General features: G+C 43.5%; 3 non-coding genes across 3 annotated transcripts; 2 read left to right on the top strand and 1 right to left on the bottom strand.

Moving 5' to 3' along the window:
• The first annotated feature begins 13,639 nt into the window (after positions 1 to 13,639).
• Positions 13,640 to 13,712, top strand: TRNAR-UCU (transfer RNA arginine (anticodon UCU)). The gene has a single exon. It is a non-coding gene; the product is annotated as a tRNA-Arg (tRNA).
• A 2,249-nt stretch (positions 13,713 to 15,961) lies between these two features.
• Positions 15,962 to 16,034, bottom strand: TRNAR-UCU (transfer RNA arginine (anticodon UCU)). Its single transcript has one exon. It is a non-coding gene; the product is annotated as a tRNA-Arg (tRNA).
• A 6,794-nt stretch (positions 16,035 to 22,828) lies between these two features.
• TRNAR-UCU (transfer RNA arginine (anticodon UCU)) lies at positions 22,829 to 22,901 on the top strand. The gene has a single exon. It is a non-coding gene; the product is annotated as a tRNA-Arg (tRNA).
• The last annotated feature ends 1,114 nt before the right edge of the window (positions 22,902 to 24,015 follow it).

The raw sequence follows: 24,015 nt of genomic DNA, 5'->3' as shown, positions 1-24,015 counted from the left end.
GTTATCTAGCTCTCCAGCTACTTCCTGCCAATATTCAGGCAGACTGTTACACTCGGTACGACCAGGCGATTTGGCCGTGTGGTTAGGGGCACACAGCTGTGAGCTTGCATCCGTGAGATAGTGGATTCGTACCCCACTGTCGGCAGCCTTGAAGATGGTACTCCGTGGTTTACCATTTTCTCACCAGGCAAATGCTGGGGCTGTACCTTAATTAAGGCCAAGGCCGCTTCCTTCACACTCTTAGCCCTTTCCTATCCCATCGTCGTCGTAAGACCTATCTATGTCGGTGCGACGTAAAGCAAACGTAAAAAAACGGTACGCAGCAGTAATCCTATCTATCCGAGATGAGTGGCAACAGGAGACACAAAGCACATCACAACGACAACGGTCAATATAATGTTATTGTTGATCAATTTTACGAGCTTTCTATATTGTAGACCTTCACATATAGTTTTCTTTCTAATCTGTGATATTAGGGCGTCTTAAGAAATATTTATAGCGTAGATTTTAGTTTATTATTCTCCGACTTTACATACCTCATTTTCACTAAATACTGTTTACCAATCTTCTTGTGACTCGGCGCTGATACAATTAGTAACAAAAATCCAAATTCATGAATATCTCTGCGATCATAGCCTATACGGTGACAATGTATAAGACATAAATGACAGGAAATTTAATACTATCTAACTTTAGTTATGTAGTATTTATCGATGCGACCACTAAAAACAAATATTTGAGAATTACATTTTTGGCCTTTCCCTAAACTACCATTTCATTCAGCATTAACAAAGTTATTAATAGCCTAGATTATAGCGCCTTACTCCCCGACTTTGCATACCGATTTTCATTAAGATAGGACCACTAATAACAATTGTACCGAGCTCGATAGCTGCAGTCGCTTAAGTGCGGCCAGTATCCAGTATTCGGGAGATAGTAGGTTCGAACCCCACTGTCGGCAGCCCTGAAAATGGTTTTCCGTGGTTTCCCATTTTCACACCAGGCAAATGCTGGGACTGTACCTTAATTAAGGCCACGGCCGCTTCCTTCCCACTCCTAGCCATTTCCTGTCCCATCGTCGCCATAAGACCTATCTGTGTCGGTGCGACGTAAAGCAACTAGCCAAAATAACAATTGTTTGAGAATTCCACTTTAGGCCTTCCACTAAACTGTCATTTCTCTCAGTATATATACAATTATTTATGGCCTAGATTGTAGAGACTTATTCCCCGACTTCACCTACCGATTTTCGTTGAGATACGACTATTAATAACAAATATTTGAGAATAAAATTTTAGGTCTTTCCCTGAACTACCATTTCACTCAGCGTGAATAAAATTATTTATGACCTAGATTATAGCGACTTATTCTCCGACTTTGCATACCGATTTTCATTAAGATACGACCACTAAATAACATAAATATTTGAGAATTAAATTTTAGGCATTCCCCTAAACTACCATTTCAGACAGCGTAAATAACATTATTTATGGCCTAGATTGTAGCGACTTAAACTCCTATTATACACCGATTTTCATTAAATTCTCAACAGCCGTTTTCTCGTGATGCGTGTACAGACAGACAGACAGACAGACAGACAGACAGACAGACAGACAGACAGACAGACAGACAGACAGACAGACAGACAGACAGACAGACAGACAGACAGACAGACAGACAGACAGACAGACAGACAGACAGACATTACCGAAAATTAAAAAGTGCATTTCCTTGTTTCTGTGTACACGACTGATACAGAAATACTATACTTTTTAAATTCTGAGCAATGTACAGACAAATCTCTTACTTTATATATATATATGTTTGTGAAATTAATAAGTGGTTCGATAGAAGGCAGTTCGGTTTTAGGAAAGGCTATTCGACTGAAGCTCAACTTTTAGGATTCCAGCAAGATATAGCAGATATCTTAGATTCAGGAGGTCAAATGGACTGTATAGCGATTGATCTGTCTAAAGCATTTGATAGGGTGGATCATGGGAGACTACTGGAAAAAATGTGTGCAATTGGACTAGACAAAAGAGTGACTGAATGGGTTGCTATATTTCTACAGAATAGGTCGCAGGGAATTAGAGTAGGTGAAGCTTTATTTGACCCTGTAATAATTGAGAGGAGAATTTTTCATGGCAGTATTATTGTACATTTATGTTTTCTTATACAGGATGTTAGGTGTATACGTGCAGATATTTCTTGTAGCAATAGAGAACGATGTGACGAACCACTATATATCAAACTTTTAGTAATCCGCGGAAGTTATTTCCGAGAGCAAAATGATATGATGTTTTTAGAATAGGTAGTATGCCTCGTTCTGCGAATAAATAGCTTTCCGTTGATAACAGGCAAGTCACGCGCCATCCGTGCCAAACTGGTTTCTGTTTATGTTTCAGAGCAGATATACTACTGTAACAGCTGAACGCTACATTTGCAATGCCACGAGATGTTACGTAATATACTTGCCAAACTGGTTATACGTTTACGAGCAACTGAACTACGATAACAGCTGAAGGCTGCTACCGGTGTTCACCATGTTACGTTACATTCTCGCCAGACTGGTTTTGTTGTTAGTATTTACTTTCCGTCAGACAACCCTAGTTATCGGTTTCGGACCCTGGAGCTGTATCGAATTGTCAGCGTTAATACTGGTTCATTTGCTGTTACGTCATTTAGGGGATTGGGATATCTGTGGTCGTCAGCCCCGTGGTCTAGTGAGTATGGAAATGACCTGAAAACCCATGTCTTTACGCCAACGAAAGCAAGCATGGGATTGAATTGAATTAGGCAAGCACAGCCAACGTTTTACTTCAAACGAATAATGGACATGTTATACAAATAAATAAATTAAACGTACCTACATTTCGTGCCTCCTGCCGGGCTGTGTGGCTCAGAAGGTTGAGGTGCTGGTCTTTTGACTCCAACCTCGCAGGTTCGAACTTGGCCAAGTCCAGTAGTTTTTGAATGTGCTCAAATACGTCACACTCGTGCCGGTAGATTTAGTGGCACGTAAATAGAACCCCTGCGGAACTAAATTCCGGCACCTCATCGTCTCCGAAAACCGTAAACGTAACGCAAATACCATTATTATTATTATTATTATTATTATTATTATTAATTATTATTATTATTATTGACTACTCGCCAATAATGTCTGCCTAGAAAATACTTCTCATCGTTTATAACTATGGATCTCGACAGTTGTATAATGTCCTAATTATGATGATTTTCAAAATTGGCTTTAAGTCGCAGCGACACAGATATGTCTTATGGCGACGATGGGACAGAAAAGGGGTAGAAGTGAGAAGGAAGCGTTCGTGACCTAAACGAGGTTCAGCTCCGGCATTTTACTGATGTGAAAATGGGAAACCACGGAGAACCATCTTCAGGGCTGTCGACAGTGGAGTTCGAACCCAGTATCTCCGCTCTGAAAGTTCACAATTTCGTGCCCCTAACAGCACGACCAACGTATTCCAAGCTCTAATGCCGGGCTGAGTACCTCGGACGATAGAGCGCTGGTATTCTGATCCCATCTTGGCAGGTTCGATGGAGGCTCAATTCGGGGGTATTTGAAGGTGCTGAAATACGCCAGTTTCGTGTCTGTAGATTTACTTGCATTAAAAAAAGTCCTGCGGTACAACATTCCAGCACCTCGGCGTCTCCAAAACCCGCAAAAGTAGTTATTGGGACGTAAAAAATTACATTATTATTTCGTGCTTGCAAACGAAAAGCATATGTGTAATGGTAAAATAAAACAAAATAAAAGTGGCCAGTCTGAGTTGCTCAGACGTTTAAAGCACTGGTTTCTTGTTTCCAACTTAGCAGGCTCGATCTTGGGTCCGTCCGGTGGCATTCGAAGGTGCTCGTCAGCCTCGTGTCGGTAGATTTACTGGCACGTAAAAATAACTCCTGCGGGACTAAATTACAGCGCCTCCAGAAACAGTATGAGTAGTTAGTGGGACGAAAAACAAATAACATTACCGGTATTATTATTATTATTATTATTATTATTATTATTCACCTGTTCATACTTTCGTCTTATTCCTATTTTTACTCTTCTTTTAAGTCGTATACTTGTTATTCATATTTGATGTTTTGTTATTAATATTATTGTTTTTTATATTATTATTTTTATTATTTAGTTTATTTCGTTTATTTATCTCTTTAGCTTCATGTGACACAATACTTTTTCCGTCTTTAATTCACCTTTTGTGTCCTGTGCCGGTGTACTTCTATGTTTCTGTCCTGTGCTTCAAGACAGTGCTGCAAGATCTGTGTTTGTTTCCCCAGCCCGGGTGTGTTTCGTTTCTCATGTGACAGAGTTAGATCTTAGGTTCTGTTATATGTTTAAGTTTGGCCTTGTGATACATCGCCTTTAATCTGCTCTGTAGCTTTTAAAAGTGTAGCATGGTCAATGACCTCAGTGCTTGTTTTGTTCATATATCTGGACTAAGAACTCGTCTCACTCGGCACAGCAAGTTCAAGGCCAACCACTTCTATTTTTTTATTTGTTTGTTTATTTATTTACCCAGGTATGTACGTCAACATTGTACTATGTCAACATCGCACCATGAAAATGTACTCAATAAACGGGGTGTTTGGGGGTCTCTGTCCTGGGTGGTGTGTTCTGCGGGCCTCCTCTGGGGTCCGTGTTGTTGCTGCGGTTATCTCTCTGCGCGTTCAGGTATTTACTAACATGTTCAATTCAATTTATTGTATGTACAAGACATACGTCCAACTTGAATTATTTCATCCTCAAAACTATACTTCCTTACTCCATGGCCCAAGAGCTACACGTATAGCTGACGGCCCACCCACCCCTCTACGAGTGTGGGAATGAAATAACTAATTTGATTGAATTTTTTTCATATTTCAGTAGTGATGAATATAAAACAAGCATTTTTTGAATTTTTATACGTGTTAATGATGATGATTGCTGTTTTAAGGTCATCGGCCCTTAAAAACGCACAGTGTCTTCTGTTTTAACTCGTAGTGAATAAGAAACAAAATATAAATTTCTCGAACACACGTAAAGAACCAAAAAACCGAGCTCGATAGCTGCAGTCACTTAAGTGCGGCCAGTATCCAGTATTCGGGAGATAGTAGGTTCGAACCCCACTGTCGGCAGCCCTGAAAATGGTTTTCCGTGGTTTCCCATTTTCACACCAGGCAAATGGTGGGGCTGTACCTTAATTAAAGCACGGCCGCTTCCTTCCCACTCCTAGCCCTTTCCTGTCCCATCGTCGCCATAAGACGTATCTGTGTCGGTGCGACGTAAAGCAAGTAGCAAAAAAACCAAAACCACATGCAGTGTAGGATTGAGCAACTGCCGAAATGCGTTCAAGGTCAATGTCTAGCGCTTTAACAAGCACGTCTTCCGCACTCGCGCACTGAAACTCTCGATTTATAATTTTTGTTACCGGTACATCAATTTCCCTGCTCGGATTTATGAGAATATCGACCTATCGAGACTCAAAATACTATAACGATACTGTACTGTACTCCCAAGCCATTACGTTGCATAAATGGCGTAACATCTGACATACCAAAGTAAAACTCGTAGCAATTGTTCAAAGTGATCACCCTGGGCTTCCCTGCAGGCTTCACTTCTCCGAATCCAGTTGCGACGCATTCGAGCCAAGACACCAGGGTTGTGTCCGACTCGTTGGCTGAACGGTCAGCGTACTGGCCTTCCGTTCAGAGGGTCCCGGGTTCGATTCCCGGCCGGGTCGGGGATTTTAACCTTAACTGGTTAATTCCAATGGCACGGGGGCTGAGTGTATGTATTGTCTTCATCATCATTTCATCCTCATCACGACGCGCAGGTCGCCTACGAGAGTCAAATGGAAAGACCTGCACCTGGCGAGCCGAACTCGTCCTGGGATATCCCGGCACTAAAAGCCATACGACATTTCATTTCATTTCACCAGGGTTGTTCAGAATATCCTCTGCTGTTTAAACAATACGTTCACGGAAGTCGTCCGAAGTGGTTACTTCAGTTCGATATACTTTGTGTTTCATGTTCCCCCAGGCATTAAAGTCCATTGGAATAAGGTCTGGAGATCTGGCTGGCCAATTGATAGTTCCACATCGTCCTGTCCACCGTTGAGGAAATGTCTGCACCATCGTGTAAAATCCACGTGGTTCTGCGTAGTCGAAGCGACACGTCCTCTGAAAGCTCAAGTAACGTACTGTATCTACAGGAGCAAGGTAACATTAATAAAAAGATGATTAGTCCACGTAACCGACTTCCTACTACACCCATCCAGGTATTAATTCATAACCGGTGCTGGAAATTGCCTTCTCCTACTGAATGGGGATGTTCCACAGCCCATGAGTGGGATATAGTGGGTTCGAACTCCTCTGTCGGCAGCCCTAAAGACGGTTTTCCGTGGTTTGCCATGTTCACACCAGGCAAATGCTGGTGCTGTTCCTTAATTAAGGCCACGGTTGCTTCTTCACGATCCTAGCCCTTTCCTGTCCCGTCGTCGCCGTAAGATCTATCTATGTCGTAGCGACGTACATCAACTCGTAAGAAAATGGTAATCAGCTGTCAAAGACACCGCACCCGTTGAATATGGTCAGGATGCACTCGTTCTTCATGCAGTGTCCTACGTATGGTCTAAGTTGGTACACCAACGGCACGTGTTATACTACGCGTACGGCGCCCGGGATCATCGTTTACTATTGTTAGGATGCCCGGCTCCATGGCAAAACGGTTAGCGTGCTGGCCTTTGGTTACAGGGGTCCCGGGTTCGATTCCCGGCAGGGTCGGTATTTGAACCATCATGGTTATTTTCCCTGGTATGGGGCTGGGTGTATGTGTTGTCTTCATCCTCATTTGATTATCATCAAGATGCGCAGGTCACCTACGGGGTCGAACCAAAAGACATGCACCTAGCGAGCCGAACCCGTCCTGGGATCTCCCGGCACTAATATCCATACGCCATTTCATTTCCATTGTCAGGATGTCTTCTTCCGCGTCTAGAATTGCACGTGGCCGTTTAGGCCATCGCTTCTGAAAGCGTGATGTAACACAACCTGCATCGCGAATACGCTGCAGTACAGCAAGTATCGTTGCTGGATTCGGCACCCGTCTGTTGGGAAGCCTTTTCCGATAGATTCATGGAGGGCGACCCGTGTTCTGTTCTGCCACACGATACACTAGCAGCATATCATGGTATTCGTGGTATTCATACACTGGCATTATTCAAATACTACTACTACTACGAAGTAACTCGCGTACTAGTACGGACGATAATAAGCCTCTTTGACAGCTGTTATTCAGGTCAAGGTCAGACAGACAGCTCATACCTCTAGTCCGGCGGTTTCATGTAGGGGCGGGAACCCGTCCCACCACATCCCCGTCGCTAGAAACAGCAGACGCCCGACCCGGCCCGTGACGGGTCTAGTGAATTTGTCAAACTGCTTACGTGAAATATTCTCCCACAGTTTGATTTCAATACCATGGATTCTTGGGAGACCAACTCGCCGTATGCAGAAACACCCCGTGTTGACGTGTACGTAAATAAAGTTTCTTACGTCAACGAAAGAATGCGTGGGATAGGATTTCCAAGTGAGTAGTATCAGAATTGAATTGTCAAAGCACATCGAACGTTTTGCTTCATATCAATAAGGGACATGTTATAAAAATAAATAAATTAAACGTACCTCCTTTCCCTGCTTCCAAACGAAAAGAACTTGTTTAATGGTAAATTAAAGCATTCTGCTTTTGCACTGCGTATTAAACGTATCAAAATAAACGTTGCCAGGCTGAGTGGCTCAGACAGTTCAAGCTCTGGTTTCATGAACTTAGCAGGCTCGATCCTGGCTCAGTCCGCTGGTATTTGAAGGTGCTCAAATACGTCCGCTTCTGATCGGTAGAATTACAGGCACGTTAAAGAATTCCCGTGGGCAAAATTCCGAAACCGCGCGTCTCCATTGGCACGTAAACAATTATTATTATTATTATTATTATTATTATTATTATTATTATTATTATTATTATTATTATTATTATTATTATTATTACTGTGCGAGTTGGCCGTGTGATTAGGAGCGCGCGGCTGTCAGCTTGCATTCGTCGTAAAGCCACCTACCAATATTATAATAAAAACTGTGTTAGTCCATTATTACTAACTATTACGAAAATAAAAGTTAAACGCCCCACTCAAACTTCGTAGCTGGTAATCTGTCAGAAAACACTAAAGAAAATAGTGAACTTTTAACAAGTCCGAATTATTATTAATCTTATAATTGCGGACATGTCTCCGGAATTACTGAAACATGTACTTACAAATTGTTTTACGTCGCACCGACACAAGTAGGTCTTACGGCGACGATGGGAGAGAAAAGGGATACAAGTGGGAAGGAAGCGTTCGAGGCCTTATAAAGGTAGTCCCAGTATTTCCCTGATGTGAAAATGGGAAATTACGGAAAACCATCTTCCCGGCTGCCGACAGCGGAGTTCGAATCCACTATCACCAAAATGCAAGCTCACAGCTGCGCGCCCCTAACCACAGGACCGACTTATTCCAACCTCTAATGCCGGACTGAGTAGCTCGGACGATAGAGCGCTGGTCTTCTGATCCCACCTTGGCAGGTTCGATAGCGGCTCAGTTCGGTGGTATTTGAAGGTGCTAAAATAAGCCAGTCTCGTGTCTGTAGATTTACGTGCATTAAAAAACACTGCGGTAAAAAATTATGGCATTTCAGCGTCTCCGAAAACCGTGAAAATTAGTTAGTGGAACGTAAAGACATTAGTAGTAGTAGTAGTAGTAGTAGTAGTAGTAGTAGTAGTAATATTATTATGATTACGGAAGTTCTAATTAAGCGGGTCCATTACAGTCATCACTTTACCTATCGGCACTTACTGTCCAGTAATAAGCCTTCTGTCCGCCTCTGTGGTATAGTGGTTAGTGTGATTAGCTGCCACCCCCCGAAGGCCCGGGTTCGATTTCGAGCTCTGACACGAAATTTGAAAAAGTGGTACGAAAGTTGGAACGGGGCCCATTATGCCTCGGGAGGTCAAATGAGTAGAGGTGGTTCGATTCGCACCTCAGCCATCCTGAAAGTGGTTTCCCGTAGTTTTCCACTTCTCCAGGCAAATGCCGCGATGGTACCTAGCTTAAGGCCACGGCCGCTTCCTTCCCTCTTCCTTTTCTATCCCTTCCCAGCCCCCCGCAAGGCCCCTGTTCATCCTAGACGGTGGGGACGCTTGGGCGATGTACTGGTCATTCTCCCCAGTTGTATCCCCGACCCAATGTCTCACGCTCGAGGACACTGCCCTTGAGGCGGTAGAGGTGGGATCCCTTGCTGAGTCCCAGCGAAAACCAACCCTGGAGGGTAAACATATTAGGAAAAGGAAGAATAAGCCTTCTATTACAAATGCCCGCCGGCAATTCCACAGTAGCTCTTTTTCCTTCGAGCAATGTTCACGCATGGATGCAACAACGGTTTTTGAAATTTGTCTCATTAATAACAATTTCACTGAATACTTATAGCCTTTTCTTTCAGTGTCCACCGTCCTTTCATTGATCTGAAAAGTTTATGAATAAGCATAGACAACTCGCATTGTCTATTGTCAGAAGTTCATCGTAGACTGTCGCAATAACAGCACAGAAATGTTGCGCCCATTTTTCATTACTTATTAACTATTTCCTTTAATTTTGTCAGCTTAGATCACTGAGTAATGCCAATGACGTTTTATAAATCACTCACAACTACACAACACATGTGCTGGTACGGATCTTCGACGTCACTGTAAGAATTCTGTGTACTTTTCACACAGACCACCCTAGACCGGTTTTCGAGTACAGCAAGTAGCCAGGCACGTGAGTCAACCTCTCCTACTTGCCAAGCCTTTAGGGGAAGTGCACAACAACATGTGTTGGCCTGCGATAAGAAACAGGTTCAACAAGCCCTATACTCTGCTACTGTACTTCCACTACGCGTGGACAGAATGACGGAACCGGCGCATCCTGCTACGGCCGTTCAAAACACATTAGGTCCTGAAATATTTGGCTCAGTTATGGGCAAACTAATAGGACAAGGTAAAAAGTACATAGCATATATTGTGAGATGTACTTTTCTTTGCTGACTAGCTTAATATCTGCACGTATACCCTTAACAACCTGTATATATAAATGATATGAGTGAAGAAGCGGAATCAGAGGTAAGGTCTTTTGCAGATGATGTTATTCTTTATAGAGTAATACATAAGTTACAAGATTGTGAGCAACTGCAACGTGACCTCGATAATGTTGTGCGAAGGACAGCAGGCAACGGTATATTGATAAACGGGGTTAAAAGTCAGGTTGTAATTTTCACAAATAGGAAAAGTCCTCTCAGTTTTGATTACTGCGTTGATGGGGTGAAAGCTCCTTTTGGGGATCATTGTAAGTATCTAGGTGTTAATATAAGGAAATATCTTCATTGGGGTAATCACATAAATGGGATTGTAAATAAAGGGTACAGATCACTGCACATGGTTATGAGGGCGTTTAGTGGTTGCAGTAAGGATGTAAAGGAGAGTGCATATAAGTATCTGGTAAGACCCCAACTAGAGTATGGTTCCAGTGTATGGGACCCTCACCAGGATTACCTGATTCATGAACTGGAAAAAATCCAAAGAAAAGCAGCTCGATTTGTTGTGGGTGGTTTCCAACAAAAGAGTAGACTTACGAAATGTTGCAAAGTTTGGGCTGGGAAGAACTGGGAGAAAGAAGAAGAGCTACTCGACTAAGCGGTATGTTCCGAGCTGTCAGCGGAGAGATGGCGTGGAATGACCTTAGTAGACGAATAAGTTTCAGTGGCGTCTTTAAAACTAGGAAAGATCACAATATGAAGATAAAGTTGGAATTCAAGAGGACAAATTGGGGCAAATATTCATTTATGGGAAGGGGAGTTAGAGATTGGAATAACTTACCAAGGGAGACGTTCAATAGATTTTCAGTTTATTTGAAAACATTTAAGAAAAGGCTAGGAAAACAACAGATAGGGAATCTGCCACCTGGGCGACTGCCCTAAATGCAGATCAGTATTGATTGATTGATTGATTGATTGATTGATTGATTGATTGATTGATTGATTGATAACTTTAGTGGTTGCATTAAGGATGTAAAGGAGAGGGCATATAAGTCTCTGGCAAGACCCCAACTTACGAACACTTGAGAATAAAGGAACTGTCTGGGTCCCTGTGTTATTCTGTTGTCGATGTTGGTAACAATGCGTTGTTTAGTAAGAATATCCCCGGCTTAAGTGTTTCTCGGCATTTGTCTGTAACGAGGGTGAAGAAGTTGGTTAATTTCTCACTTAACAGAGCGGCAGACATCGTTCCACGGATATCCGCATACTGGAGGGTGGGGGATGTATTATGCCAGCCGCATCACTGTACGCACTGAGGCGTGAAAGAGTTGTGGCTGGGGATTTAAGGTCACATGCCCTTCCTGACTCTACTGGGATTTCAGGGATTTTCCACTGTAAATCTCACCCCAGCAACACCAGGAATAAAACCACGGTCACCCAGATGACAGGCAAACAGTTAAGCCGTTACACCATCCTGCTCCCCAGTAACAACAATAACATATACGAGTATAGTTAATAGTGCAACAATGACTATTGTACTCTATACACTGCGACTGAATAATTGAAGGAATAAGCGTATTTCGAAACAAAATATTGAATCAAGTGCAGTACAGAGTACGTAAGCATTTTTACATTCCATGTCAATGGGAGGTACACACTGACACATTATTAGAAGGCATATTTCGGAAAGTCCGCCTCTGTGGTGTAGTGGTTAGCGTAATTAGCTGCCACCCCCAGAGGCCCGGGTTCGATTCCCGGTTCTGCCACGAAATTTGAAAAGTGGTATGAGGGCTGTCCGCCTCTGTGGTGTAGTGGTTAGCGTGATTAGCTGCCACCCCCGGAGGCCCGGGTTCGATTCCCGGCTCTGCCACGAAATTTGAAAAGTGGTATGAGGGCTGGAACGGGGTCCACTCAGCCTCGGGAGGTCAACTGAGTAGAGGTGGGTTTGATTCCCACCTCAGCCATCCTGGAAGTGGTTTTCCGTGGTTTCCCACTTCTCCTCCAGGCGAATGCCGGGTTGGTACCTAACTTAAGGCCACGGCCGCTTCCTTCCCTCTTCCTTGCCTATCCCTTCCAATCTTCCCATCCCTCCACAAGGCACCTGTTCAGCTTAGCAGGTGAGGCCGCCTGGGCGAGGTACTGGTCATTCTCCCCAGTTGTATCCCCCGACCAAGAGTCTGAAGCTCCAGGACACTGCCCTAGAGGCGGTAGAGGTGGGATCCCTCGCCGAGTCCGAGGGAAAAGCCGAACCTGGAGGGTAAACACATGATGATGATGATGGTATGAGGGCTGGAACGGGGTCCACTCAGCCTCGGGAGGTCACCTGAGTAGAGGTGGGTTCGATTCCCACCTCAGCCATCCTGGAAGTGGTTTTCCACTTCTCCTCCAGGCGAATGCCGGGATGGTACCTAACATAAGGCCACGGCCGCTTCCTTCCCTCTTCCTTGCCTATCCCTTCCAATCTTCCCGTCCCTCCACAAGGCCCCTGTTCAGCATAGCAGGTGAGGCCGCCTGGGCGAGGTACTGGTCATTCTCCCCAGTTGTTTCCCCGACCAAGAGTCTGAAGCTCCAGGACACTGCCCTTGAGGCGGTAGAGGTGGGATCCCTCGCTGTGTCCGAGGGAAAAGCCGACCCTGGAGGGTAAACAGATGATGATGATGATGATGATGATGATATTTCGGAAAGGGGACTCTGTGTAATATTAGACAAAAACACTAAATCAAAACAAGATTGTTTTAACTGCTACTGAATACCTGTAGAAGCTGGTAGTACGCTTACCACAGTTTGACACCACTGTGGTAGAGTGTTTCAACCCTAGCACTGGAGGCGGAACGTTCTAATTGTCCGTTATTTCTTCAAATTGGGGAAAACGTTGCCTGGACGGAATACTTTGATATATTGTTTATTCAGATGCCTCATTTGATAATTTGTATCATATCACTAACTTCCGAGCGAATAATCTTCATTTATTTATCATCATCATCTGTTTACCCCCCAGGTTCGGTTTTTCCCTCGGACTTAGCGAGGGATCCCACCTCTACCGCCTCAAGGGCAGTGTCCTGGAGCTTCAGACTCTTGGTCGGCGGATACAACGTGGGAGTATGACCAGTACCTCGCCCAGGCGCCCTCACCTGCTATGCTGAACAGGGGCCTTGTGGAGGGATGGGAAGATTGGAAGGGATAGGCAAGGAAGAGGGAAGGAAGCGGCCGTGGCCTTAAGTTAGGTACCATCCCGGCATTTGCCTGGAGGAGAAGTGGGAAACCACGGAAAACCACTTCCAGGATGGCTGAGGTGGGAATCGAACCCACCTCTACTCAGTTGACCTCCCGAGGCTGAGTGGACCCCGTTCCAGCCCTCGTACCACTTTTCAAATTTCGTGGCAGAGCCGGGAATCGAACCCGGACCTCCAGGGGTGGCAGCTAATCACGCTAACCACTACACCACAGAGGCGGCCATCTTCATTTATTTACGTAATTAATTACACCACTGAGATACTACTCTGCGTTTGTAATTTCTACTCGGATCTTCAGCAGCTAAATGCGAGCCCTCTTGGCGCAGTGGAAAGCGCGTTGGACTTCTAATTCAAAGGTCGTGGGTTCGATCCCCACAGGGGGTGTGCAATTTTTAAACATATTACAAATGTACTACATTGACCTTGCTTGACAGCTTCAAGAGAACAGTTTTGTCTCCTCTTAGCAACTGTGTAGCTGCATACATGTACATCATAATAAGCAACCTTGGTTTTCAAGTTCCCGTAGCAGGTAAAACTCGGTCTAACGACTGGCTGCGCTGTTCCGATCACACAGCTGTGAGTACCTTTTGTCTCCAATTTCCTCAAACTCTGGAGACATCATTCTGACTCACTCGAAAGGAGCGGCGACAGCCACTTGTCGCGTCCACCTTGCTGCAGTGTAACCATTCCAGTGAGGTGAGTAGCAGAAATGGTTACTCGTACCATGTTTATATAAGTCTGAATGCACGTGCTGTCAATACACCACCTACCTTAAAATGATTTTCTATAACTGATCGGTACTACAAATACCTCCTACCGGACAAACATCGAACTTCATCAGTGTTCGAGGTAATAGTAATAATATTAATTTCCTGTGGCTATTTTTAACCGAATGCAGCGAGTGTAAGGCAGATTCTCCGATGAGGGTGGGCGGTATCTGCCATGTGTAGATAACTGCGTGTTATTGTGGCGGATGATAGTGTTATGTGTGGTGTGTGATTTGCAGGGATGTTGGGGACAGCAGAAGCATCCATCCCCCGGGCCATTGGAAATAACAAATGAAGGTTAAAATCCCCGACCCGGGGGGGAATCGAACCCGGGCCCCTCTGATAATTTTTTCTTTGTAACTTGCTTTACGTCGCACCGACACAGATATGTCTTATGGCGACGATGGCACAGGGAATGGACAGGAATGGGAAGGAAGCGGCCGTGGCCATAATTAAGGTACGGCCCCGCATTTGCCTGGTGTGAATATGGGAAAACACGGAAAACAATCTTCAGGGCTGCCGACAGTGGTGTTCGAACCCACTGTCTCCCGAATACTGGATACTGGCCGCACTTAAGCGACTGCAGCTATCGAGCTCGGTAATACTCTGAACAGAAGGCTGGTACACTGACCATTCAGCCAACGAGTCGGACTGTGTTTGAGGTCACAATATGTCTGAAGCACTGGCCGCCGTTCCTTACTGTAAACATGTTCTAGTTGCCGTGTAATACACCGTGTAAAATGGTAACGCAAAACATTCTCTGGACGTTGTAGTTTAGGCTGCTGTCTGGGTGGTTACGTTACCCGAATAAAACGCCTGAAGTTACCACTATTGTGTGTTTCTGTAGGGGATGCCTGGCCGAGGCAGTAAAGGCGTGCTCGGTTCGCAGGAAGGACGTGGGTTCGAATCCCCGTCAGGAAGTCGTGAAATTTAAGAAACGAGATTTCCACTTCCGGACGTGCGCATGGCCCTGAGGTTCACTCAGCCTACACCAAAAATGAGTACCAGGTTTATTCCAGGGGGCAAAGGCGGGCGGGCGTAGAGCTAACCACTCTATCCCATCAAGTGAAGAGGTTACGGGTAGTGGAAGCCTTTACCTTCCACCCCTCCAAGGGATTTCATGTCCTGTACCGAGATGACTTTGAATTTCCTTGCGTGTTTCTATGGTGGTTTGTAGAGTGGTGTGATGAATATAAGTGAAGAGAATTTTTGAGCATATGACGTTGTATTATCACGTATAATTTACTTCTTTCTTTCGGCCTTGCTTATTCTTCACTCGATCACATTTAGTGTCAGCGAGTGTAAAATCCAAAGCTCTTGAGATGAAGCCGACGTTTGGACAACGTAAGTTAGTCAATAAACAGTTAGTTTGTACCGCAGTGGTGAAACAATAGACTTAAGAGAAAAGGAATTACTGTGGAAATTGTGAGGTACTCTCTATACCCAGGACTTTAATTGCGCAACTACTGAAAACTCTTCTGAGCCTGTTTGACGGTACAATACATACTCCTCTGCTTTGCGATGTAATGTATTTTGACGCTCATTTTATCAAGTGTAGTTTCATCATAAGGACACATGAGGAATAATCGGTTCCTTCAATCGAGGATGCAACCTAGTCTTAAGTCCTTCTGGTCGGTTTGACAGTTTCTAATAAGTTTTTCTTTTTGAGATACAACCTGTTAACAAAATTCTGCCTCTCCACAAGGCAAGCGTATCTGCCGCAGCTATTCTTTAAAGGAAGCAATGAGATAAAGAGGATCGGAATATATGAAGGTACGTAGAGTATTACGAGTTTCCTTGGATCGTTTGTGTCGAGACTGCCAGCACGTGGCATGGTAATGACCGTGTTGTTTACAAAAACGCCCACACCCCTTGTGGGGATCGAACCCACGACCTTTGAATTAGAAGTCCAACGCGCTTTCCACTGCGCCAAAGGGGCTCCGCCGCGAGGCGTCTAGTGTAGTTTATAGTAACTCGTAATATATAAAGTATCTACAAGAGTTATACATGTACAGGAAGCTAGAAGCTTTACGAACCGAGTCATTCCACTTGCAAACACGAAAAAGCTCTTAATCTTTATATATTTTTCCTTTGGCTGAACGCTCCCCACTTACATGTCGCCGAACATCTGCATGAGTTAAACCCATTAATCCGGCCGCATGCTTTTTCTGAAGCCAACATTTTGTGGATTGATGTATTTACTATTTCCTTCTCCGTGGTGTAGTGGTTAGTGTAATTAGCTGACACCCCCGTAGCCTCGGATTCGATTCCCGGCTCAGCCGCGAAATTTGAAATGTGGTACACGGAGTGGGACGGGGTCCACTCAGCTTCGGGAGGTGAACTGAGTAGAGGTAAGTTTCGTTTTCCACCTTGGCCGTCCTCGAAGAGGTTTTCCGTGGTTTCCCACTTCTCCTACAGTTACATGTTGGAGCGGTACCTAACTTAAGGCTACGGCTTTTTCCTTCCCTCTCCCTGGACTATCCCTTCGAACCTTTCCATCTCTCGCATGGCGCCTGGTCAGCATAAAGGCAGTCTAGGTGAGGTACTGTTCCTCCTGCCCAGTTTTATCACCGACCAAACGTATCACTCTCCGGGACACTGCCTTGAAGCGGTAGAGGTAGGATGTCTCGCTGAGGCCGGGGATAAAACAACGCTGGAGGATAATGGGATTTAATAATAATAATAATAATAATAATAATAATAATAATAATAATAATAATAATAATAATAATAATAATAATAATAATAATAGTAGTAGTAATAATGATAATAATTAAGATTTCCAATGACACCCAGCCCCGTGCGAGAGAAGTTAACCAAACTAGGTTGCCAGGAATCGAACCCGGGGGGCTATCAAATTAATGCGCATCAAGCCAAGAATTCGCACCATCCACTTTAATGCGTTGTTAAGTAATTTTGAAGAGCGTATGGAACTTTTCGCCGTCTCTTACGAACACTTGGGAATAAAGGGACTGCCTGGGTCCCTGTGTTATTCTGTTGTCGATGTTGGTAACAATGCGTTGCTTTGTAGAATATCCCCGGCTTAAGTGTTTCTCGGCATTTGTCTGTACGAGGGTGAAGAAGTTGGTTAATTTTTCACTTAACAGAGCGGCAGACATCGTTCCATGGATATCCGCATACTGGCGGGTGGGGGGATGTATTATGCCAGCCACATCACTGTACGCACTGAGGCGTGAAAGAGTTGTGGCTGGGGATTTAAGGTCACATGCCCTTTCTGTCTCTACGGGGATTTCAGGGATTTTCAACTGTAAATCTCACCCCAGCAACACCAGGAATAAAACCACGGTCACCGAGATGACAGGCAAACAGCTAAGCCGTTACACCATCCGGACTCCCTGTGGGTGGGGGCGGTAGAATAACACCCACGGTATCTCCTGGCTGTCGTAAGAGGCGACTAAAAGGGGCCCCAGGGGCTCTGAACTTAGGAGCATGGGTTGGTGACCACGGGGCCCTCAGTTGAGTCCTGACTATGCTTCCACTTACTTGTGCCAGACTCCTCACTTTCATCTGTTCTATCCGACCTCTCTTGGTCAACTCTTGTTCTTTTCCGACCCCGACGCTATTAGGTTTGCGAGTTTTAGGGAATCTTTCATTTTCACGCCCTTCGTGGCCCTTGCCTTCCTTTGGCCGATATCTTCATTTTTCGAAGTATCGGACCCCTTCCATATTTTCCCTCCGATTAGTATAATATAGAGGATGGTTGCCCAGTTGTACTTCCTCTTAAAACAATAATCACCACCACTTACACCATCCTGTTCCCCAGTAACAACAATAACATATACGAGTATTATTAATTATGCAACAATGACTATTGTATATTATTATAATATTATATTTGCCTTTATTTGTAGTGGCGAAGTTTGGACTCATGGTTCTCTATTACAATTAACCACGCTTCATTAACATTGTACATCTGAGAGCAATATTCATAATCTTATCTTAAAACTACCATTACAAACTATGAAACAAAATAATATAAACTCTATAAATATCCTTAGTCATGTCTTAAAACTATCGTTACAAATTAAAAGTTGAATGACACAAAATACCATAAGCACAGTAAACGTACATTCATACACACATTCACTCTACCAGATTCTTTCAGCCTGGCGGCACACATCGAGGAGATACTCACGACAAGACAACTTGAAGGAATTTAAGGATTTTATGGCTCTAATGTTGTGGGGGAGAGAATTCCATATTCTAGCTTCATTTGCAACAAAGGAACGGCTAAATGCTGCTGACCTGCTGAGAGGGATAGCAAGTGTGCTGCCGGAGCGTGTGTTATGCTGGTGGAAAGAGGATAGGAAATTGAGTTGTGAAGATAAGTAGTATGGGATATTCTCTTTTAATACTCAAAAGATTAATACTGCCACGTGGAGGTTTCTATATTGTTCAAATTTTAGAAGGGAAAGTTGTCGATAATAAGGGGTAACATGAACATCATATACACTGCGACTGAATAATTGGAGGAATAAGTGGATTTCGAAACAAAATACTGAAACGAGTGCAGTGCAGCGTACGTAAGCATTTTTACATTCCATGTCAATGTGAGCTAAAAACTGACATATTATTAGAAAGCATACCTCGAAAAGGGGACTCTGTGTAATATTAGACAAAGACACTAAATCAAAACAAGATTGTTTTAACTGCTACTGAATACCTGTAGAAGCTGCGATAAAACCGCGGACCCTTGACACAACCCCGCGTACCCTTGGTGGTACGCTTACCACAGTTTGACACCACTGTGGTAGCGTGTTTCACCCCTAGCACTGGAGGCGGAAGGCTCTTATTGTCCGTTATTTCTTAAAATTGGGGAAAAATTTGCCTGCACGGAATACTTTGATATATTCAATCAATCAATCAATCAATCAATCAATCAATCAATCAATCAATCAATCAATCAATCAATCAATCAATCAATCAATCAATCAATCAATCAATCAATCAATCAATCAATCAATCAATACCGATCTGCATTTAGGGCAGTCGCCCAGGTGGCAGATTCCCTATCTGTTGCTTTCCTAGGCTTTTCCTAAATGATTTCAAAGAAATTGGAAATTTATTGAACATCTCCCTTGGTAAGTTATTCCAATCCCTAACTCCCCTTCCTATAAATGAATATTTGCCCCAGTTTGTCCTCTTGAATTCCAACTTTATCTTCATATTGTGATCTTTCCTACTTTTATAAACGCCATTCAAACTTATACGTCTACTAATGTCATTCCACGCCATCTCTCCGCTGACAGCTCGGAACATACCACTTAGTCGAGCAGCTCTTCTTCTTTCTCTCAATTCTTCCCAACCCAAACATTGCAACATTTTTGTAACGCTACTCTTTTGTCGGAAATCACCCAGAACAAATCGAGCTGCTTTTCTTTGGATTTTTTCCAGTTCTTGAATCAGGTAATCCTGGTGAGGGTCCCATACACTGGAACCATACTCTAGTTGGGGTCTTACCAGAGACTTATATGCCCTCTCCTTTACATCCTTACTACAACCCCTAAACACCCTCATAACCATGTGCAGTGATCTGTACCCTTTATTTACAATCCCATTTATGTGATTACCCCAATGAAGATCTTTCCTTATATTAACACCTAGATACTTACAATGATCTCCAAAAGGAACTTTCACCCCATCAACGCAGTAATTAAAACTGAGAGGACTTTTCGTATTTGTGAAACTCACAACCTGACTTTTAACCCCGTTTATCAACATACCATTGCCTGCTGTCCATCTCACAACATTTTCGAGGTCACGTTGCAGTTGCTCACAATCTTGTAACTTATTTATCACTCTATAGAGAATAACATCATCCGCAAAAAGCCTTACCTCCGATTCCACTCCTTTACTCATATCATTTATATATATAAGAAAACATAAAGGTCCGATAATACTGCCTTGAGGAATTCCCCTCTTAATTATTACAGGGTCAGATAAAGCTTCACCTACTCTAATTCTCTGAGATCTATTTTCTAGAAATATAGCAACCCATTCAGTCACTCTTTTGTCTAGTCCAATTGCACTGATTTTTGCCAGTAGTCTCCCATGATCCACCCTATCAAATGCTTTAGACAGGTCAATCGCGGTACAGTCCATTTAACCTCCAGAATCCAAGATATCTGCTATATCTTGCTGGAATCCTACAAGTTGAGTTTCAGTGGAATAACCTTTTCTAAAAATGAATTGCCTTCTATCGAACCAGTTATTAATTTCACAAACATGTCTAATATAATCAGAAAGAATGCCTTCCCAAAGCTTACATACAATGCATGTCAAACTTACTGGCCTGTAATTTTCAGCTTTATGTCTATCACCCTTTCCTTTATACACAGGGGCTACTATAGCAACTCTCCATTCATCTGGTATAGCTCCTTCGGCCAAACAATAATCAAATAAGTACTTCAGATATGGTACTATATCCCAACCCATTGTCTTTGGTATATCCCCAGAAATCTCATCAATTCCAGCCGCTTTTCTAGTTTTCAACTTTTGTATCTTATTGTAAATGTCATTGTTATCATATGTAAATTTTATTACTTCTTTGGCCTTAGTCTCCTCCTCTATCTTGACATTATCCTTGTAACCAACAATCTTTACATACTGCTGACTGAATACTTCTGCCTTTTGAAGATCCTCACATACACACTCCCCTTGTTCATTAATTATTCCTGGAATGACCATCTTGGAACCTGTTTCTGCCTTAAAATACCTACACATACCCTTCCATTTTTCACTAAAATTCGTATGACTGCCATCATGTTATACTTAGCTGCCTTCTTTGCTAGATTCTATTTCAAAGTAAGTTCCTTCAATTTCTCCTTTTTTCCACAGCCATTTCTAACTCTATTTCTTTCCAGTCTGCACCTCCTTCTTAGTCTCTTTATTTCTCTATTATAATAAGGTGGGTCTTTACCATTCCTTACCACCCTTAATGGTACAAACCTGTTTTCGCATTCCTCAACAATTTCTTTAAACCCATCCCAGAGTCTGTTTACATTTTTATTTACCGTTTTCCACCGATCATAGTTCCTTTTTAGAAACTGCCTCATGCCTGCTTTATCAGCCATATGGTACTGCCTAACAGTCCTACTTTTAAGACCTTCCTTTCTATCACATTTATTTTTAACTACCACAAAAACAGCTTCATGATCACTAATACCATCTATTACTACAGTTTCCCTATAGAGCTCATCTCGTTTTATCAGCACGACATCCAGGATATTTTTCCCTCTGGTTGGTTCCATCACTTTCTGAATCAGCTGTCCTTCCCATATTAACTTATTTGCCATTTGTTGGTCATGCTTCCTGTCGTTCGCATTTCCTTCCCAATTGACATCTGGCAAATTCGGATCTCCCGCTACAATCACATTTCTTTCCATGTCGTTTCCCACATAGCTGACTATCCTATCAAATAATTCCGAATCCGCCTCAATGCTACCCTTTCCCGATCTGTACACTCCAAATATATCAAGTCGCCTATTATCTTTAGAAATGAGCCTTACACCTAGAATTTCATGTGTCTCATCTTTAACTTTTTCGTAGCTTACAAATTCTTCTTTCACCAGAATGAACACTCCCCCTCCCACCCTTCCAATCCTATCTCTACGATACACACTCCAGTGCCGTGAGAAAATTTCTGCATCCATTATATCATTTCTTAGCCATGATTCAACTCCTATTACAATATCTGGTAAATATATATCTATTAAATTACTTAATTCTATTCCTTTCCTTACAATACTTCTACAGTTCAACACTAACAATTTTATGTCATCCCTACTTGATTTCCAGTTCCCTCTTCCCTTATCACCGCTCCCTAGGCCATCCCGTTTCCCTGAATGTACCTCCCTATTACCCTTCCAAACAAATTTCCTAACTTATACGTACCACTGCGGTTTAAATGAAGGCCATCTGAGCGCAGATCCCTATCTCCTACCCACCCATTAGGATCTAGAAATTTCACTCCCAGTTTCCCACATACCCACTCCATAGTCTCATTTAAATCCCCAATCACCCTCCAGTCAGTATCCCTTCTACACAGTATTCCACTAATAACAATCTCCGCTTTCTTAAACTTCACCCGTACTGCATTTACCAGATTCCACACATCTCCAAATATGTTGGTACTTATATCAGCTTGCCTTACGTTGTTGGTACCAACGTGAAACACTACCACCTTCTCCTTCCCCTCCTCCCTCTCTTCTACTTTCCTCAACATCTGCCTCAACCTAATTCCTGGATAACACTCTACCCTGGTACCCTTTCCTCCACACACTTTCCCACGTGTCTAACGATGGAATCCCCCATGACCAGAGCGTCAACCCTACCCTCCTCATTTGACCCCCTCCCCTCCTGGTCAGCCCTATCTTTCCTGATAGCTGTAGAAGCTACTTCCTCCTCCCTTTTCACCTTCCCATGACCCTGTTCCACCTGTCTTTTCCTATCCTCTAAACTACATTTTCCTTTCCTACCTTTTCCCTTCCTCCTAATTCCACACATCTCAGCAACAGTTCCCTGTCCCTCATCTTCCCTCTGTTATTCTACCTGGAGTGACTCGTACCGATTTCGCACAGACACCTGTCCTGAATTCTGATCCTGAATTTTGTTCATTTATATATTCTTAATTTATTAACGTAATTAATAACACCACTGAGATACTACTCTGCGATTGTCATTTCTGCTCGGATCTTCATCAGCTAAAGGCGATCCCTCTTGGCGCAGTGGAAAGCGCGTTGGACTTCTAATTCAAAGGTCGTGGGTTCGATCCCCACAGGGGGCATGCGATTTTTAAACATATTACAAATGTACTACAATGACTTTGCTTGACAGCTTCAAGAGAACAGTTTTGTCTCCTCTTAGCAACTGTGTAGCTGCATACATGAACATCATAATAAGCAACCTTGCTTTTCAAGTTCACGTAGCAGGTAACACTCGGTCTAACGACTGGCTGCGCTGTTCCGATCACACAGCTGTGAGTACCTTTTGTCTCCTTGTAATTTCCTCAAACTCTGGAGACATCATTCTGACTCACTCGAAAGGAGCGGCGACAGCCACTTGTCGCGTCCACCTTGCTGCAGTGTAACCATTCCAGTGAGGTGAGTAGCAGAAATGGTTACTCGTACCATGTTTATCTAAGTCTGAATGCACGTGCTGTCAATACACCACCCACCTTATAAATTATTTTCTAAAACTGGTCGGTACTGCAAATACCTCTCCTATCGGACAAATATCAACTTCATCTGTGTTTGAGGCAATAGTAATAATATTAATTTCCTGTGGCTATTTTTAACCGAATGCAGCGAGTGTAAGGCAGATTCTCCGATGAGGGTGGGCGACATCTGCCATGTGTAGATAACTGCGTGTTATTGTGGAGGATGACGGTGTTATGTGTGGTGTGTGTGTTGCAGGGATGTTGGGGACAGCAGAAGCATCCATCCCCCGGGCCATTGGAAATAACAAATGAAGGTTAAAATCCCCGACCCGGGCGGGAATCGAACCCGGGACCCTCTGATCATTTTTTTTGTAACTTGCTTTACGTCGCACCGACACAGATATGTCTTATGGCGACAATGGCACAGGGAATGGACAGGAATGGGAAGGAAGCGCCCGTGGCCATAATTAAGGTACGGCCCCGCATTTGCCTGGTGTGAATATGGGAAAACACGGAAAACAATCTTCAGGGCTGCCGACAGTGGTGTTCGAACCCACTATCTCCCGAATACTGGATACTGGCCGCACTTAAGCGACTGCAGCTATCGAGCTCGGTAATACTCTGAACAGAAGGCTGGTACACTGACAATCAGCCAACGAGTCGGACTGTGTTAGAGGTCACAATATGTCTGAAGCACTGGCCGCCGTTCCTTACTGTAAACATGTTCTAGTTGCCGTGTAAT

Source organism: Anabrus simplex, chromosome 1 (assembly GCF_040414725.1).
Source record: "Anabrus simplex isolate iqAnaSimp1 chromosome 1, ASM4041472v1, whole genome shotgun sequence".
NCBI lineage: Eukaryota > Metazoa > Arthropoda > Insecta > Orthoptera > Tettigoniidae > Anabrus > Anabrus simplex.
The sequence above is the reverse complement of the archived record's forward strand: the minus strand, read 5'-3'. Positions and strand labels throughout refer to the sequence as shown.